The following is a 20174-nucleotide window of genomic DNA, read 5'->3' on the forward strand; positions in this document are numbered from 1 at the left end:
TATTGAGTCAGCAGAGCCTTGGCGACTTTTATGAACTTGGCGACGCCGCTCTGGTCTACTCTGGTCTACGTGGTTTACGTGGTCTGCCATTTTGCGGCTGATTTGCTGTGGTTCCTCAACACTTCCACTTTGTAATAATACCATTCACAGTTGATCGTGGAATATCTAGTAGGGAAGACATTTCATGAACTGACTTGTTACAACGGTGGCCTCCTATTATAGTGCCACGCTGGAGATCAGTGAGCTCTTTAGAATGACCCGTTCTTTAACAAATGTTTGTAAAGGCGACTACATGGCTAGGTGCTGGATTTTATACACTTGTGGTAATGGGACTGAATGTATTATCTGAATTCAATGATTAAGAGGTGTGTCCCAATAAGTACAGTATATTGTGTACTATTAAAGGAAACCTAATACATTGAAAATTCAGTCCATTCTGCAGGCAGCACGTTATAGAGCAGAAATAGGTGAGAAAGTTGATGTATGTTTTTGTAGCAAAAGATTCAGGATAACCGGTAATTTATTGATTTAAACCTCTGCACATTCTGAGTTTAGGAGTCCAGTGGGCGGTCCTACTCAGTGATTGACAAACTTTCATGTATGAGTTTGAAATCAGAGATAACTGTCAATCAGTGATTAGGACCACCCACTGGACTCCCAAGCCCAGATTGATCAGAGATTTAAATGAATAAATTACTAATTATGCTGAATCTTTTGCTATAAAACTATACATCAATCTGCTCAGCTCCCCCTGTTCCATAATATGCTGCCTGCAGATTGGTCTGCATTTTTAACGTGACAGGTTCCTTTGTGATCATATAATATTATTAAACATGTTTAGCAAATATCACAACCTACAGTTTTGCAGCTTTATCTCTTATCAAATCTATGTGACATCTGAAGGAACAAGGGCAGCAGCCATCTGGATTATGTCATTTATTTTTTCTAGACAGCTCGCAGCTGGTTTAAATCAAACATTGTCTTAAAACCATCAGCCATCTATTTTTACTTGTGTAAGTTTATTTCTGCAGAATCAGACATTTAAAGTGCAGAGTGTTTATGTTAGTGTATGAAATATTACTGTCAGCTGAGGTTTAATGATAATAAGAATACAAATAATCCCGGACAATTGGACTGTATTCGATTTCTTCAAAAAATTTACAAAAAAATAATAATATGTCCTGGTCATGTGATGATAGACAATTTATAACTGTCTAAGTGTAAGGCCTCATGAACACTTCCGTTGCCCATCGTACGGCCGCTAATGACGGATCCGTGAAACACCGTACCTCCGTGTGCAGTCTATTGTTTTAACGGACCGAATAAATGCAATGGCCGAGACTGTTCCGTCAAAAATGGACAGGAGTAGGACCTGTTTTATTTTTGTCGGAATGGCCACACGGTTTCGTTAAAACAACAGAAGTGTGCATGGGCCCTTGGAAATGAATGTGTCAGTGTGCTAAGCATTAATAAAAACGGATAGCACCCTGAAGAAAATAACTGAAGTGTGCATGAAGCCTTAGGCCGCAGTCACACGTGACGTACTTGCATTGTATTTCCGCAGCCTAAAAATACGCTGCAGAAAACTACAATATATGAATATTGGAAAAATAGACTGCAACTCAGACAGATTTTTTTAGTTCTTGCATTGCGGAATATTTTTTCCATATGCAAGCTTTGTAAAGTTTCCTGCTGCAGAAATACAATGCAAGTATGCCACGTGTGAGCGCACCCTTAGGATGGATTCAAACATGGTGTATTTGTACGCCTCGGATTTGGCCACAACTAATCCAACTGAATGTTTTACATTCAGATTTTGGTGCAGATATGGGTGTCGATTGCGGCGGATTTAGCCCTTTCGATTGCATTGATTTTATCTATCACTGAGCATGTGTTCATTTATTCAGGTGAACTTGCCCTATAGAAACATTTGTAGAGCAGCGTAAAATAAACCTGTCACGGTGAACATCCTGCTCTATCTACAGGCAGCATGTTATAGAGCAGGAGGAGCTGATCACATTGATATATAGTCTTTTGGCAAACATTTCAGTATAACATGCAATTTATTGATTGAAATTCCTGCTCGCTCTGGGCGTACGAGTCCAGTGGGCGGTCCTACTAAATGATTGAAAGCCTTTCCTGTAAAGGTGCGTATATGGAGCGTCACAGTCATCCCCAGGACAGGAGCGTTGACCCACTGTGTCACAATTAGATTTGGCTAGGGCTAAACCGGGGATTTTGGAATCGCCACCTTAAAACCCCCTCATACGGTTTTGAATTTTGTGCAGGGAATCCCCTGGTCAAGTCCTCGGAGACCCCTAGAGCCAATGCTGACTACTTGCAGATGGAATTTCCAAAGGGTGGTATCAGGATTGATAAACAGAAGCGTCATCGTACAAATCCGAGGTCAGGGCTGGCAAAGTTCATTCAACAAGTTAACACAGGTACAGGTAGAGGCAGGCAGCGATTCCAAGGTAGACTCAGGAAGCAGTCCGTTATCTCCAATTCTGGCTGTTGCAGTGATGTGTCGACTGTATGTTACAGCCAACAGCCCGTGAGCCCGTTCCATACTCTCCACTGTGACGTATAGTTACGTCAAGTGTCAATAAGGGGTTAAAGATGTAGCAGAATGGAGAAGCACAAGTATGCGCTGTTAGGCTAAGTTCCCACGTAGCATAAGTCTGAGTTCATACAGGGCGGATACGCTGCGTAAAAGCACACAGCGTATCCGCCCTGTGTGCCCCAGGGAATTCCGGGTGATAAACCGCACCAAACTGTGGTGCAGCTTTTCACCCGGAATGCCTGCTGCCTGCAGGCCGGCCTCTTGGGATGACGTCTCATCCCATGAGACCGTTGCAGCCTGTGATTTGCTGCAGCGGCGGTCACATGGGATGAGGCGTCATCCCAGGAGGCCGGCCCTCTGACGTCATCCAGGCTGGCCTCCTGGGATGATGTTTCATCCATGTGACCGCCTCTACAGCCAGTGATTGGCTGCAGCGGCGGTCACATGGGATGAAGTGTCACCCCAGGAGAATGAAACACAGACTCCTAGGTAAGTATAATATATTTTTTGTTTTCTAAGTCGCGTTTTTGCGGCGGGATGGCTGCGAACCCGCTGCAAATAATGCAACAACTGCTATTTGTTGTGGGATTTACCTCCCATTGAATTCAATGGGGAAATCCCGCAAGAAATAAGCAGCGTTTACATAAATACAATTGACATGCTGCGGATTTAAACTGCACCGCAGGTCAATTTCTGAGCATTTTTTCCGCTCAGTATTTACGCAGCGTGTGGATGAGATTTGTTTTATCTCATCCACTTTGCAGCTACTGTATTTGCTGCGGTTTTTCCGCAACTAATTAAATTGCGGAAATCTGCATTATTTACACAACGTGTAAACTGACCCTAAATGCTACTGAATTTCCACAACGGAATTCTGTGTAGAAAATCTGCAGCATTTACAGTAGCTGCAGAGTGGATGAGATTTGAACAAATCTCATCCACACGCTGCAGGGAAAAAACTGCTGAGAAAACGTTTGAATTTAAATTGACCTGCGGAGCGTTTTTTTTAAATTCGCAGCATGTCAATTTATGCTGCGCTATCGTAGCACTTTTATTGTGGGTTTTTCCCATTGAATTTAATGGGGTGGTAAAACCCGCAACTAATAGGAAATGTTACGATTTTGCGGCGGGAATGCTGCAATTCCGGCACAAAAATTGCAACTCTGAAAAAAACAAAGACCTTTTTTTAAATTTAATAAACAAGTCTATACTTACCGGTCACATGGGCTGCAGCGTCATTACAGGGGGCCGAGCTGCACGGAAAATAGAGGGACGCCTCACTATGGCAACGCCAGAAGGGTAAGTATTGGCTTTTCACCTGTTTTCGGTGAGGTTTTTTGGTCAGAGCTCCCTGTGGGTTTTGGGACGGATACACTGTGTACTTTTACGCAGCATATCTGACCTGTGGGAACATACCGTTACAGTTTTTTAAATTATCTGGTGGAAGAGTCTAATGCACTGGCTATAAATTTTTCCTATCTTTTTGCTATTACAACAAAGTGTTTGGCAAGATGCGAGAGATAAAGTACAATAGTAAGGAGCCAGGAGCTTCTCAAGAAATTCTAAGTGATTTTATCGATGGTTATTTCTGGTATAACTTACTGTGTTTGAGTCGGCGGCGAATGGAGGACGTTCAAAATCAGTAGCATAGTGCTTTTGGCCAAGCCACATCTCCGACAGGTATCCGATACAGAATACAGATGAGTATGTCTTTTTTTTGTGAACACAACACTGTTATCTTCACGCCGTTTTCTTAATGCCGATTGCTGTGCACAAACCACCCAAAGAAAATGCTTCCCATTATTTTTAAAGTGAAGTCTGCTTTGCCATGTCAAGTGACACCTCACTTCTTGAATGGGGCTAATTCACATAAGGATCCACGGTACATAAACTGGAAATCCGCGTTAAAAAATGTGAATAATTGCTAGATTTCCATTGCAATCTGCATCAGATTTTTCTGCCTCCTAAATCTGTTGTGTGAACATAACCTAAGGCCATGTTCACATAGAGCAGTTTTGATTAAAAAAAATTGCCAAAGCCACACATCAAAAACAGCACCAAAATCTGTTGTATGAATACTTATTCAACTACTGTTTTAAAAAGGACATCCCTAGATTGAACCAAATTCTATTAAAATCAGGAGGTCCCCAATGGTTCAAGGAAATACCTTTTAAATGAAAAATTTTATGCATATATTCTGTGTGCATTCTCATTTAACTAAACATAACTTTTAAATGCTGTTTGTGGATCTAAACTCATACCTACTAATTATAGTGCCATTTCAGCTGTCATATACTGTTAATTTCTGTAAGTGTTTTAATTATCACATCTGAAATTTGAGCAATGTGAAGCTGTTTTCAACCATAACAAAACATTATAGCGTTTAATTGGGACGTCAGTCCGAGCAGGAATGATAAATAAAACAATTTCAGTGATTTTAAAGCGATGTGGAATATGTTGATTCTATATGAATTAATTTTGGATTATTATTATCATTATCAGCAGTGTTTCATATAAATAGTTCAAAGTAAATTTATTGGGTTTTGTGTTGAAAAAAATGATGACAGGGAAAGGGTTATTTTCCAATCACTGGACTTCTCGGGGTACACTCACACAGTGTGGCTTGTGGTTATTTAATGCCAGCCGCCCTACGGGCAAAGCCCCACGTGGCGGAATTGCTCTGGAATTCCGCTGCGGACACTGCGCAGCGTTAATCCGCAGCGGACCCGTTTCTCCATTGCCTTCCACTGCTTTTTAGTAGGGCTCGTTTAGACGATGCGGAAAATTCCGCTGCGGAGCATAGGCTGCGGTGCGAAATTTGGTGTCCGCAGCATACAATGGATTTTGCGGACGTGTGGCGCACTGGTTGCGGACTCATTGCGGAACTTCTCCATTGACTTCAATGGAGATTTTAAGTTCCGCAATGAAGTCTGCAGATGTCATGTACATGTTATGTGTGCTGCGGAGCGTATTGGTTTTTTAACATGACATTTCTTCATTCTGGCTGGACCTATGTATTTCTAGGTCTACAGCCAGACTGAGGAAGTCAATGGGGCTCCCGTAATTACTGGTGACTACGTGTGTGCACCCGTAATTACGAGAGCGTTGCTAGGCGATGTCAGTAAATAGTCACTGTCCAGGGTGCTGAAAGAGTTAAGCGATCGGCAGTAACTTTTTCAGCACCCTGGACAGTGACTTCCGATCACAACATGCATCAACCTGTAAAAAAAAGTAAGTAGTAAAGTTCATACTTACCGAGAACTCCCTGCTTCTTTCTCCAGTCCGGCTTCCCAGGATGACGTTTCAGTCTAAGTGACGGCTGCAGCCAATCACAGGCTGCAGCGGTCACATGGACTTCCGCGTCATCCAGGGAGGTCGGGCTGGATGCCGAAAGAGGGACGCGTCACCAAGACAACGGCCGGTAAGTATGAAATTCTTTTACTTTCACTAGGGAAAGTGCTGTCCCTTCTCTCTATCCTGCACTGATAGAGAGAAGGGAAGTACTTTCCCCTCAATACGCAGCGGCTAGTCCGCATCAATTTACTGCACATTTTGGGCAGATCCGCAACAGAATCTGCAACGGCATTGATGCGGCCAGTTGCGGAAGAAATACGCCACATGGGGCCATGCCCTACTATTACGATGATGTGATGGCACGGGCTCGGGAATGGACCCTCACCATCACTTACGGGTGCCAGCTGTAATATACAAATATATCATAGATATCTCTGATCCCAGCTGTGTAACCACTCAGATGTCACAGTCTCCAACCGATGCACCTAGAACGGCTGGTGGGTAAAAATCATGTCATGTTACATCTTGCAGCACAATATGAAACAAAACCGGTATAAGGGGATTTTTCTACAAGTAGTCTTTCAAACATGGATTTAGTAAAAGTATTTTATAACCCATGACCCCTTGAAGAGGTTATCCTGAATTAGAAAAGGGATCTGCCATTTTTTTTTCCAGAAATAGTGCCATGTCTGTCCATAAACTGTGTCTAGTACTGCAGCTCAGCTTCATTCATATGAACAATCTCTTTAAGGCTGGATTCACACGAGCGTGTGCGTTTTGCGCACGCAAAAAAAGCTTCTTTTTGCACGCGTAGCAGTTCCGTGTGGCATCAGTATTTGGTGATTTTCGTGCATATGGCATCGTTATGACACTCGCTGAGTGAAAGTCACGGACAGTCTGAACGTCCCCATTGCCTAACATAGGTCCGTGCGACGCACGTGATTTTCACGCACGTATCACGGACGTTAAATACGCTCTTGTAAATAAGGCCTAACACAGAGATTTCTGTAATTTAGTGCATTCAGTATCTACTCTTATAATAATAACCTGTTGGGGACCTAAACTCGAATCCGGTGAGCTATATTTTTTACATCATGTTCCTCTTAGCAGAGGTATCGCGTGTATCTGAGTTGTGGACTGTTTTACGGTCTGGTGTCTTTAATAGAATTGTCCACTTCCACAATCCCTTTCCATATTTTTTCTTATTCTGACTTCTGGCTGTATAAGGCTTTGTGTAATAAGTGTACAATATTGTCTTAGGGCCTGTTCACATCACCGTTTGCTTTCCGTTCCGGGGTTCCATCTGAGGTTTCCGTCGGGTGAACCCCGCAACGGAAAGTGAAACCACTGCTTCCGTTTCAGTCACCATTGATATCAATGGTGACGGAAACATCGCTAATGGTTTCCGTTCGTCACCATTCCGGCAGGTTTCCGTTTTAACGACGGAATCAACTGCGCTATTGATATCAATGGTGACTGAAACGGAAGCTGTGGTTTCACTTTCACTTTCCGTTGTGGGTATCACCCGATGGAAACCTCAGACGGAATCCCGGAACGGAAAGCGAACGGTGATGTGAACAGGCCCTAAAAGAACGAAGATTTAGATATGGTAACTGAGATATCCATAGCTAATGACAATATCTTCATATTCTCACACGTTCCGTCGACAATCACAAGTAACTTTATAAACGTTCTCTACATTTCAGAAATATCTCAAAATAAAATGTTAGGTACACATTGCATAATTCTAGGAATCTAACCAAAAAGGATCCCAATGCATTTGCTCTGTTTTAACCGTTGGAGACACAGGCTGTACATTTTTGTTGCAGGTTTTTGCTTTTACTTAAGAAATGCAGTTATGTTTAATATATTTTCTGAATTAGTGTTAGTGTTATTTTTATGCCTAGCCAAATAACTTTTATGGGTCAGACTCCTTTACCTCAGGTCATTTTACAGATGCTCTAATATCATAAAACTATAGGGCACAATTGCACTTAGTAAATAGCTCCCTGAAATGAAGGTCAGCATCATAAATATTGTATAGTAGCTGAGAATCAAGCATTTGTGTGACATAGAAATCTTACCATCCTGTAATGGCAGGAAGGAGGTGAAGGGAAAGTGAGCCCTAATCTACCCACCGCCCTGTCCCTGCCTACTTGCAACGACCCGCCCTAGGCGACGGGGTACAACTGGGCGGCGGTCCCTACGCTGTCTAAGTGCACGGGAGAACAAACAGGGAACACGCAAGGGAAGGGGCAGTAGCCACGGAACGCCGCGAGGAAACGGAGCGGTGAATGAGTAGTCAGGACCAGGGTGAAGTGGAGTATACCAAAGTGAGCACGGAGAAGGAAGCAAGCCAGGGGCAAAGCAAAGCAGGTTAAGCGGAACTGCAGCAAGGCAGAAGCACGGCAGAAGCAGGCTGGAGCAAGCAGCAGTGAGGCCAGGAATCCAGAAGAATTACAAGCACTGAGGAAGAGAACACGGCAGGTAATAAAGGACAGGGGGCGGAGCTAAGTCCGACTGACCAGGCCGCGATAGGCTCTCCCACTCCTGAGCCTGCCACCCTGGTTGGTGGGAGATGGTGTCAGTCGAACAGGTCTGGCCTCAGGTGTGGATTGATTAATCCCAGGAGTATACCTAGACGTAGTACCTGGCAGATCCCTAACACATCCCATCTGTGTCTCTCCCTCTGCTCCTACTTCCTCCTCCTGCTCCCCCCTCCCCTCCATAGAATTACATGCAGCATGTGTTGCTGATTCACTCTCACTATGCCCTCATCCTGCTCCCCCCTGCCCTCTCCATAGACTTGTTTAGGCAGGCAGTGAAGTGACACACCCCCACTTTCTGCAGTCTGTCAATTCTGCTCTGTAACTAGGAACAGACTTTGCTTGACAATAGGGGGTGGACAGCAGATTGCAGAAAGGGAGACATCTAGTGGCAGTAACTTCACACAGAATTTTACATGGATAAAACAACAAGATTTTAACAGTAAGTAAATTACATATTTGTTTTGTATCAGGTACACTATGAGATCAGTATAAGTTTTTTGAAAAGTTAGTGTCCATTTAAACATGGTGCATAATACACTATATAGTAGGACAGTAAGAAAAATCAATTGGCATGGTTGGCCAATGTCTATTACCATTAGACCTTATTCAGGCGAGCGTGTCCAGTCGACGTGCTTCGTAAAAACTGACCAAAATAGGACATGTACTGAGTTACACGCAACGGACACACGCTGCGTGAAAAACCACGGACGTGTGAATAGCCCCATTGAATTGCATAGGTTAGTGTGCTGTCAGTTTTTTTTAACAGGCAGCATACGCTCGTCTGAATATGGCCTTAAAAGTCATAGGCCATGATTTTGTGGTGCCGTATTAGTGCTAAATTAATGTAAACTGCTTTATCCGTCCATTAGTGTGACCTGCTGTAATTTTTATTATTGTTCTATAGGGAAGGTTCTGATGCACACATTCCATGCAGAAGACATAAGTAAGTAGTAAGATATATTACTTTGTTCCATTATTATACAAAGGACTCCAGTACATCTCTTGCACTTCTGGAATTTTGCGTGATACCAGCAGGAAGCACTCACATTGCTTGTTTTTCTTTTTTTCATGAGTAAAACTGATGGGAGGATACAGCGCCTGCACAGCTGAAGTAGTTTTCCTGGTGTGAATTAATGAAATCTTAGCTTGTTTCCTCTCTTGCATCCTATTCCATTTTAATTACAATAAAGTGATGATATAATGGCCTCATTAGAAGTAGTTTAGCGCTTGCATAATGTTTTTAGCTACAGAAAATATTTAAAGTTAAGAAAACAATAATGAGAATGGTTAAATATGAAAAAATATATTATCATTAAATCTCAGATACTTCCATACACAAGTCACACTCAGGATATACAGAGGACTAAAAAAGTGTTATTTCCTGAATTTTATACTAATCCTAATAGTATAGGTCACTAACATCTTTTTTTAAATATGAGTTTTCAATGTTTTCATTTATCTGCATTTATTGCTCTGTATTATTGCATTTTATAGATAAATACATTATAGAGGCCATGCTTTCTGGCGTAGGTGTAAAACAAAAACACAAATAGAAAAATGGGTCCTGATCAGGGCCACTCTGAGGCTCTGCCACTTTTTATACTCATTTGTATGTGTCAGAAAATGTGAGGCAGGGGCTTCATAATCAAGAACTCTATATTTTGCAATGTAGTTCAATGACCGATCAGAGGAAACAGGGCAAAGCTATAGGGGGTGCCGTGGTAGAAGCCCCTCTGCCAGATATGAATACGCCAGTATATTACATGGTAAATAGTAGGTGGGGCGCCCTGTTACAAATTTTACATTGGGACTCACGAGCTTCAAGTCACGCCTTTGAGAGGAAATTATTCTGAGGCCCCACCATTCAGCTATACAGAATATGAGCATGTCCACTTTTAATTTAATCCAAAACTGCACTGTTACTCCCTGCTCTGTTTATTTATTCTGATGCAGCGCCATGAAAAGGCTACTAAAGTCCACTAATGACTGCCGTGAAAAGGCTTATCGGCGGTCATTAAGGGGTTAATAGACAACTGGGCGTTGTGAAGAGAAGTGTATGATGCTGACCAATCAGTGACCAATCAGCAGTGTTGTTACAGTGTGATTGTGCAGTGAAAGAAGCTGGGCCGGAACAATGAGAAGTGTATGACACTGATTGGTCACTGATTGGTCAGCCTCATACACTTCTCTGTACAACACCCAGTTGTCTATTAAGAAACTAATTAGCATAAATCTAAAATGGTTTATAATTTGGGCAAAAATTATCATTTTTCAAAATAAAACACTGTTGTTATCTACATTACAGCGCCGATCAGATTATGTAGAAAATAGGCCACTTACAATGGGGTGACAGAGCATCTTTAAATCAATAAACACAATCTTAATTTATAACCAGAAACATTGGGTTCCAAAAATTGCACCAGTTTAGTGCTTGCGCACTAGTGATGCTTATGTGTTGCTTGTGGCATTAGCAGCACTGATCTCAGTAAACATTCATTGATCAGTGGCTCAACCCCAAGAAAAGGATGGTTAAATACTGTCAGCGAATGGCGACAAGTGCCCCATAAACATGTCTCTATTTAGTTAGGGTGAGTAGTGTTTATGTTGCAAATTATTCCCAGAATGCTTTTCTGCAAATAATTTGCATTCTAGGCCCTAATGACCAAGCCATTTTTTACGTTTTTCAATCGTCACTTTCGAAGAGCTAGAATTTTTTTATTTTTGCGTCTACATAGCTGTATAAAGTCCTGTTTTTTTGCAGGACAAGTTGTATTTTTTAATAGCACCATTTTGGGGTACATATTATTTATTGATGAACTTTTATTAACTTTTTTTGGGGGGGGTTAGGAAATAAACTGAAATTTCGCCACTCTTTTTTGCATCCTAAATCGACGGCGTTTACCGTGTGGTATAAGTAACACAATAACTTTATTCAGCGGGTTGTTACGATTGCAACTATACCAAATTTGTATAGATTTTGTATGTTTTACTACTTTTACACAGTAAAAACACTTTTCTTTCAAAATTATTTGTTTTTGTGTCTCCATATTTGAAGAGCCATAACTTTGTTATTTTTTTGCCGATGCAATTGTAGGAGGGCTTTTTTTTGCAGGACGACTTGTAGTTTTTATTGGTACCATTTTGGAGTATATGCGACTTTTTGATCACTTTTTATCACATTTTTTCAAGTCAGGATTCACAGAAAACAGCAATTTTTCAATGGTTTTTTATTTTATTTTTTACGGCGTTCACCGTGCAGGTTAAATAATGTAATAGCTTTATAGTCAGAGTTGTTACGGCTGCGACGATAACAAATATGTGGTTTTTTTTAAAATAGTAATGCATTTTGTAAGGGGAAAAAGTGGGTTTTTCATTTTTTTATTAACTTTATGAAACTTTTTTTTACTTTTTTACTAGTCCTACTAGGGGACTTTATTATAAAAGCGATTGGATGATCGCATTCACTACAGGCAGACCTGGGGGCCTTTATTAGGCCCTCGGCTGCCATCGGAGAGACACAGACACACGGCAATCTTACTGCCGGGTGTCGGTGGGATGAGAGGGAGCTCCCGCCCTCTCTCCAAAACCACTCAGATACGGCGCTCGCTATTGAGCGCGGCATCTGAGGCGTTAAACAGGTGAGATCGATACTAATATCGAGCTCATCTGTTCGAGCAGGGATGCCCCCAGCCCTCAGCTACCTCTGGCAGCTGAGAGCAGGGAGATTTGCCATAAACGGCTAGTGATGAATAGAAACAAAACTCTGTCACCAACTATAATGAAAATGACATATTCAGAATTATAGATATTCTCTTAAAGAGGCCCTATCGCCTACATAATGTGATCGGCGCTGTAATGCAGATAACAACAGTGGTTTTTATTTTGTAAAAACAATCATTTTTGTCTATTAAGAAACTAATTATCATAAATCTAAAATTGTTTATAACTTGGTCAAAAATTATCATTTTTCAAAATAAAAAACGCTGTTGTTACCTACATTACAGCGCCGATCAGATTATGTAGAAAATAAGCCATTTATAATCTGTTGACAGAGCCACTCAAAATCAATATACACAATCTTACTTTATAACCAGAAACATTGGGTTCCAAAAATTGCACCAGTTTAGTGTTTGCGCACTAGTGATGCTTATGTGTTGTTTGTGGCATTAGCAGCACTGATCTCAGTAAACATTCATTGATCAGTGGCTCAACCCCAAGAAAAGGATGGTTAAATACTGTCAGCGAATGGCCACAAGTACCCCATAAACATGTCTCTATTTAGTTAGGGTGAGAATGGGTTATGTTGCAAATTATTCCCAGAATGCTTTTCTGCAAATAATTTGCATATTAAAAAAACAAACTATCGAATGAGAATTTTAACCCCCTAATGACCAGTCTATTTTGAACCTTAAAGGGAATGTGTCGCGAATTAAACCTTTTTTTTAAGTGTCGTTACTTATTTCTATTATACTTTTTTACGTTTTTTGCTGTATTTTTTTTTTCTTCCATATGGTGGAAAGTATTAAAAATCAAATAATAATTTGACATGTTTTGCTATGTTGGCCACCAGGGGGGAGCACTTCCCAGAATTACAGCAAGGTGAATAAGGCAAAGCAATCTGACTCACAGCTGCTGTAAATGTGTGAGGGAATCTCACCCCCCCCCTCCCACAAGCAAGGAAAAGGTGTCTTCAAATTGCTAAGCAGTGTCCGGCTGCCATTTTGGGTGTGTTATAGGACACACCAAAAGGCTAAGGGTATGTTCACACGCTTACTAAACAAAGGGAAAACAGCTCATGATTTTCAGCCATTTTCAGCCATTTTTTAATCAAACTCGCATTTTTAATGGCCGTTTTTGGAGCTGTTTTTCTATAAAGTCAATGAAAAACGTCCCAAGAAGTGATGCGCACTTCATTTTGGTGGGCGTCTTTTTACGTGCCAGTTTTGGAAAACGACCACGTAAAAAACGCCCTGTCGGAACAGAACGCCGTATTTCCCATTGAAACCAATGGGCAGATGCTTGTAGGCGTTCTGCTTCCGATTTTTCAGCTGTAAACATTGTGTGTGGCCTTACCCAAGGTATTTTTTAAGTTTTTTCCATCGTCGCATTCCAAGTGCTATAGCTTTTTTATTTTTGCGTCAACATAGCTGTATAAGGTCTTGTTTTTTGCGTGACAAGTTGTATTTTTTTAATAGCACCATTTTGAGGTAAATATTATTTATTGATTAACTTTTATTAACTTTTTTTGGGGGGAATAGAAAAAAACAGACATTTCGCCACACTTTTTGCGTCCTAAATCTACGCCGTTTACCGTGTGATATAAATAAAACAATAACTTTATTCAGCAGGTTGTTACGATTGCAACAATACCAAATTTGTATAGATTTTGTATGTTTTACTACTTTTACACAGTAAAAACACTTTTTTTTCAAAATTATTTGTTTTTGTGTCTCCATATTTGAAGAGCCATAACTTTTTGATTGTTCCGCCGATGCAGATGTATGAGGGCTTTTTTTTGCGGGACGACTTGTAGTTTTTATTGGTACAATTTTGGAGTAGATGCGACTTTTTGATCACTTTTTATCAAATTAGTCATTATTCAAAGAAAACAGCAATTTTTCCATTGTTTTTTTATTTTATTTTTTTACGGCCTTAACCGTGTGGGTGAAATAATATAATAACTTTATAGTTGGGGTCGTTACAGACGCAGCGATACCAAATATGTGTAACTTTTTTAACTTTAATTTGGTTTTTAATAGTAAAGCAGTTTGTAAGGGGAAACAGTGGGTTTTTCATTTTTTTCACATTTTTTTAATATTAATTTTATGAAACTTTTTTTTTACTTTTTTACTAGTCCCACTAGGGGACTTTAATATGCAATCATCCGATCGCTTTTATAATACACTGCAATACTTTTGTATTGCAGTGTATTACTGCCTGTTCGTTTAAAACGGACATGCCTCTGGCATAGCCTAGCAGGCATTCACTACAGGCAAACCTGGGGGCCTTTATTAGTCCCCCGGCTGCCATCGGAGACACAGACACACGGCGATATTATCACCGGGTGTCAGTGGGATGAGAGGGAGCTCCCTCTCTCTCTCTCTCCAAAACCACTCAGATGCGGCGCTCGCTATTGAGTGCCGCATCTGAGGGGTTAAACGGGTGAGATCGATACTTATATCGATCTCACACATTCGAGCAGGGATGCCCCCAGCCCTCAGCTACCTCTGGCAGCTGAGAGCAGGGAGATTTAACGGCTCTATTCTCTGTTTATTTATTCTGATGCAGCACCGTAAAAAGGCTTATGCATCAGATTAAACCCCATTAGTGGCCGCCGTGAAAAGGCGTATTGGCGGTCACTAATGGGTTAAAACATATTGGGCACAATTATTAAAAAATTAAAGTAGATATCTGAGTGTTTACAAGGACATCGTTTACTATTATCGCAATTATTATTTTGTAATTATTTGTTTAACCCCCTCCCGCTTTGGCCACTTTTGAACTTCCTGACAGAGCCTAATTTTTCAAATCTGACATGTTTCACTTTATGTGGCAATAACTTCAGAATGCTTTTACCTATACAAGCGATTCTGAGATTGTTTTCTCATGACACATTGGACTTTATGGTACTGGCAAAATTTGCTCGATACATTCAGTATTTAATTGTGAAAAACACCAAATTTGAGTGAAAAATTGCAAAAATTAGCATTTTTCTAAATGTAAATGTATCTGCTTGTAAGACAGGCAGTTATACCACACAAAATTGTTGCTAATTAACATCCCCCATATGTCTACTTTAGATCGGCATCGTTTTTTTGAATATTTTTTAAATTTTCTAGGACGTTACAAGGCTTAGAACTTTAGCTGCAATTTCTCATATTTTCAAGAAAATTTAAAAAGGCTATTTTTACAGGGACCAGTTCAGTTGTGAAGTGGCTTTGAGGGTTTTATATATTAGAAACCCCGAATAAGTCACCCCACTTTAAAAACTTCACCCCTCAAAGTATTCAAAAAAGCATTTAGAAAGTTTCTTAACACTTTAGAGGTTTCACAGGAATTAAAGCAAAGTAGAGGTAAAATGTACAAATTTCCTTTATTTATTTTTTGCAGAAATTCATATTTAAGCCATTTTTTTGTAAAACAGAAGTTTTTACCAGAGAAATGCAACTCAATATTTATTGCCCAGAGTCTACAGTTTTTAGAAATATCCCACATGTGGCCCTAGTGTGCTAATGGACTGAAGCACCGGCCTCAGAACCAAAGGAGTACCTAGTGAGTCTTGGGGCCTCCTTTTTATTAGAAAATATTTTAGGCACCATGTCAGGTTTGAAGGGCTCTTGCGTTGCCAAATCAGTGGAAATCCCCCAAAAGTGACCCTATTTGCGAAACTAGACCCCTCAAGGAAATTATCTAGGGGTATAGTGAGCATTTTGACCTCAGAGGTTTATTGCAGAAATTATTGGAAGTAGGCCGTGAAATTTAAAATCTACATTCTTTCAAAGAAAATGTAGGTTTAGCTAATTTTTTTCTCATTTCCACAAGGACTAAAGGAGAAAAAGCACCATCACATTTGTAAAGCAGATTCTCCCGATTAAAACAACACCCCACATGTAGTCCTAAATGGCTGTTTGGACAAACAGCAAGGCTTAGAATGGAAAGAGCGCCATTTGGCTTTTGGAACTCAAATTTAGCAGAATAGTTTGTGGAGGCTATGTCACATTTGCAATGCCCCCGAAGGGACAAAACAGTGGAAACCTCCCACAAGTGACCCCACTTAGGAAACTACACCCCTTGAGGAATTCATCTACGGGTGTAGTGAGCATTTTGACCCAACAGGGGTTTTATCGATTTTATTAAGATTGGGCAATGAAAATTAAAAAAATCCTTTTTCTTCAATAAGACGTAGCTTTAGCTCCAAATTTTTCATTTTCTCAATAAATAAAGGAAAAAAAGAACAACAATGTTTGTAAAGCAATTTCTCCTGAGTACGGCAATACCCAATATGTGGTCATTAACTGCTGTTTGGGCACACAGTAGGGCTCAGAATGGAAGGAGTGCAATTTGGCTTTTGGAGTACAGATTTTGCTGGATTCGTTTCTGGACACTATATCCCATTTGCAAAGCCCCTGTGGGAATAAAACAGTGGAAATCCCCCACAAGTGACCCCATTTTGGAAACTAAACCCCTGAAGGTATTCACCTCGGGTACAGTGAGCATTTTGACCCCACAGATGCTTCATATATTTTATTAGGATTGGGCAGTGAAAATAAATTCAATAATATGTAGATTTAGCTAAAAGTTTTTTCATTTTATCAATAAATAAAGGAATAAAAAACCACAACGTTTGTAAAGCAATTTCTCCTGAGTACGGCAATACCCAATATGTGGTTATAAACTGCTGCTTTGGCACACGGTAGGGCTCAGAAGGGAAGGAGCACCATTTGGCTTTTGGAGTGCAGATTTTGCTGGATTGGTTTCTGGGCACTATGTCGCATTTGCAAAGCCCCTGTGGGACCAAAACAGTGGAAACCCACGACAAGTGACCCCATTTTGGAAACTACACCCCTCAAGGTATTCACCTTGGGTTGTAGCGAGCATTTTAACCCTGCAGGTGTTTTGCAGAAATTAGTGTGCACTTGATGTTGCAGAGTGAAAATGGGATTTTTTTTCCATAGATATGCCAATATGTGGTGCCCAGCTTGTGCCAGAATAACAAGACAGCTCTCTAATTATTATCTGTGTTTCCCGGTTTTAGAAACACACTACATTTTGCCTGGACTATCGACAGGGCTCAGGATTGAAAGAGTACCATGCGAAATTGAGGCCTAATTTGGCAACTTACACAGTATTGGTTCACAATTGCAGAGGCTCTGATGTGAAATAATAAAAGAAACCACTGAGAAGTGACCCCATTTTGGAAACTACACCCCTCAAGGCATTTATTAAGGGGTGTAGTGAGTATTTTCACCCCACAGGTCTTTTCCATAAATGATTGGGCTGCGGATGGTGCAAAGTAAAATTATTCCCTAGATGTGACATTTCAGTGTCAAATATGTCGTGCCCAGCTTGTGCCACTGTAGATAGACACCCCAAAAATTGTTAAAAGTGTTCTCCCAGGTATGGCGATGCTATATACAGTATGTGGAAGTAAACTACTGTTTAGGCACGCTGTAGGGCTAAGAAGGGAAGGAGCGCCATTTAGCTTTTGGAGCGTGGATTTTGCTTGGTAGTAGTTTTGTTTGGAGTTTTACTGGTGTTTCAATTTATAATGTGGGGCATATGTAAGATCGGCAGAGTACATCAGGGGCATAGTCAGGTGGTATAATAATGGGGTAAACAATAAAATAATCCATAGATGTGTGTTACGCTATGAAGCAATCCTTTCTCAATGATAAATGTTCTTACTTATCTCCCATTTGGTCCACACTCTGCACCTTTGCAGTTTGAAGAACTTTGCTGGAAGTGTTGCCCTGGTATAATACGGGCACCCTCGCTTCTAGCAGATAAATTTGGGCCCTCCGCTTCCTGGCTGCCTAACTTTAGTGCCTTGATAATTTGTCTCTTGAAACAAAATAAATTTTCCCCTCGGGCCGGCACAACTGCATATTTTTATTTCCTGACTTATTGGAGCCTTAACTAATTTTATTTTTAAATAGACGTAGTGGTGTGAGGGCTGTTTTTTTGTGGGATGTGCTTTAGTTATTATTGGTACAATTTTGGGGTACATGCAACTTTTTGATCACTTGTCATCCTTTTTTTTTGGGAGGCAAGGTGACCAAAAAACAGCAATTCTGCCATAGTTTTTTTAGTTTTTTTTTAATACAGTTTTCTCTATGCGTTATAAATTGCATGTTACCTTCATTCTGCGGGTCAGCATGATTTTGGCGATATACCTAATTTATAGAACTTTTTTATGTTTTACAACTTTTTGCACAATAAAATTACTTTTGTTAAAAGAATGTATTTTTTCTGTCGCCAAGTTGTAAGAGCCATAACTTTTTAATTTTTTCATCGACGGAGCTGTCTAAGTGCTTGTTTTTTGCGAGACGGGTAATAGTTTTTATAGGTACCATTTTTGGATACATGCGACTTAAGGCAAAGTGACAAAAAAAAGAAGCAATTTTGGCATTATTTTTTAGCTTGTTTTTTACGGCGTTCACTGCGAGGGACAACTAACATAATATTTTTATAGTTCAGGTCGTTACGGTCACAGCGATATTAAATATGTATGATTTTATTATTCTTTTAAAATAATAAATGACTTGATAAGGGAAAAAGGGCGATCATGTTTTGTGTTATTACTTGAAACTTTTATTTTATTTTTTACAACTTTTATTTTTACTTTTCTTACACTGTTTTTTACACTTTTCTTTAGTCCCTCTAGGGGACTTGAAGGTCCACCTGTTTGATTGATGTTCTAATACATTGCACTACCTATGTAGTGCAATGTATTAGAACTGTCAGTTATTCACTGACAGCAAGCAATCAGGCTCTGGCTCCGGTTGGGGCCTAATCGGCTTCCGTAATGGCAGACAGGAGGACATTGTTAGGCCTCCTGTTGCCATAGTAGTAGTCACCAGCCTTGCTATCGCATGGCAGGCTGCGGATTTGCTACAAACCACTTTGATGCAGCGAAGGGGTTAATGGGAGGAATCGAAGCTACAGCGGACACCCACTGCTGATAACGCCCACTCAGCTTCTGAGCCAGAAGCTGAGTCGGCGCCATCTTGCCGATGGTACCGGAAGTCTTTTGGGCCCCGCCGCCGAGCGGGGCATAGGAGGCTTCCGTTGCTGGCAGACCAGGAGGTAAGTATTAGGCCTCCGATCGCCTTTGCAGCCACCAGCAACCCAGCGATCACGTTGCTGGGGTGCCGGTGGCTAAAAACTCCTCACATGTTGCGATCTCTATCTCATCTGAGCATCTGTTAGCTCCGGTCCTGGCCGATACCTCAGGGTGCCAGCTGCAACGTAATGGTACTTCACTTTGCGGGAAGCCCTTCCCGATTGCGCCCCATATATACTGCTGATGTCGGGAAGGGGTAAATCCACAGCATAGCATATTTGTTGCAGAATTTTGCAGCAGATTTCACCATTTGAACTACATGCAGGGGCGTTGCTGGGGTCTTAAAAGATCAGGGGCACATGCCCCGAGACATATATTTACCCACCCCTCGAAAAATAAATACATTTTTACATACGGAGATAGCATATCTATTAGCCTTATTTACACGGACGTGTCCGTTTTGCGCGTGCAAAAAACCCTGCATTTTGCGCACGCAAAAGGTCTGTGTGGCATATGTGCGTGGCTGCGTGATTTTCGCGCAGCCGGCATCATTATGGAACTCTGTTTTTATGTTTACAAACAGAAAAGCACGAGGTGCTTTTCTGTTGTCATTCATTCTTTTTACTATTGTTGCACGAATAACGAGCGGCACCCGGAAGTGCTTCCGTGTGCCGAGCGCGATTTGCACGCACATTTCGACTTCAATGGGTGCGTGCTTCGTGAAACACGGGCAAGTATAGGACATGTTGTGAGTTTTTACGTAGCGCACAGTTTTACGCCGCGTGAAAATCACAGACAGTCTGAATGGCCCCATTCACTTACATAGGTCCGTGTGACGCGCGTGAAAATCACGCGAGTAGCACGGACGTATAACACGTTCGTGTGAATAAGGCCTAAGACTAAGGCTCCTATAGCTACACAGCTGTATAGAATTGGATGCATTGTCTCAGCAGAGAGTATCACACATGATAGGCTTAGATACATG

The 20174-nt window shown here is 41.0% G+C and overlaps 1 protein-coding gene and 2 non-coding genes across 4 annotated transcripts in view; 1 reads left to right on the top strand and 2 right to left on the bottom strand.

The window, feature by feature from the left end:
- The window catches only part of HDAC9 (histone deacetylase 9), a 407399-nt gene that overhangs the window by 45990 nt on the left and 341235 nt on the right, over positions 1-20174 (top strand). The window lies entirely within an intron of this gene.
- Positions 10810-10936, bottom strand: LOC142654777 (U4atac minor spliceosomal RNA). The gene has a single exon (XR_012849116.1). It is a non-coding gene; the product is annotated as a U4atac minor spliceosomal RNA (small nuclear RNA).
- Positions 12509-12635, bottom strand: LOC142654778 (U4atac minor spliceosomal RNA). Its single transcript, XR_012849117.1, has one exon. It is a non-coding gene; the product is annotated as a U4atac minor spliceosomal RNA (small nuclear RNA).

Source organism: Rhinoderma darwinii, chromosome 5 (genome assembly GCF_050947455.1).
Source record: "Rhinoderma darwinii isolate aRhiDar2 chromosome 5, aRhiDar2.hap1, whole genome shotgun sequence".
Lineage (NCBI taxonomy): Eukaryota > Metazoa > Chordata > Amphibia > Anura > Rhinodermatidae > Rhinoderma > Rhinoderma darwinii.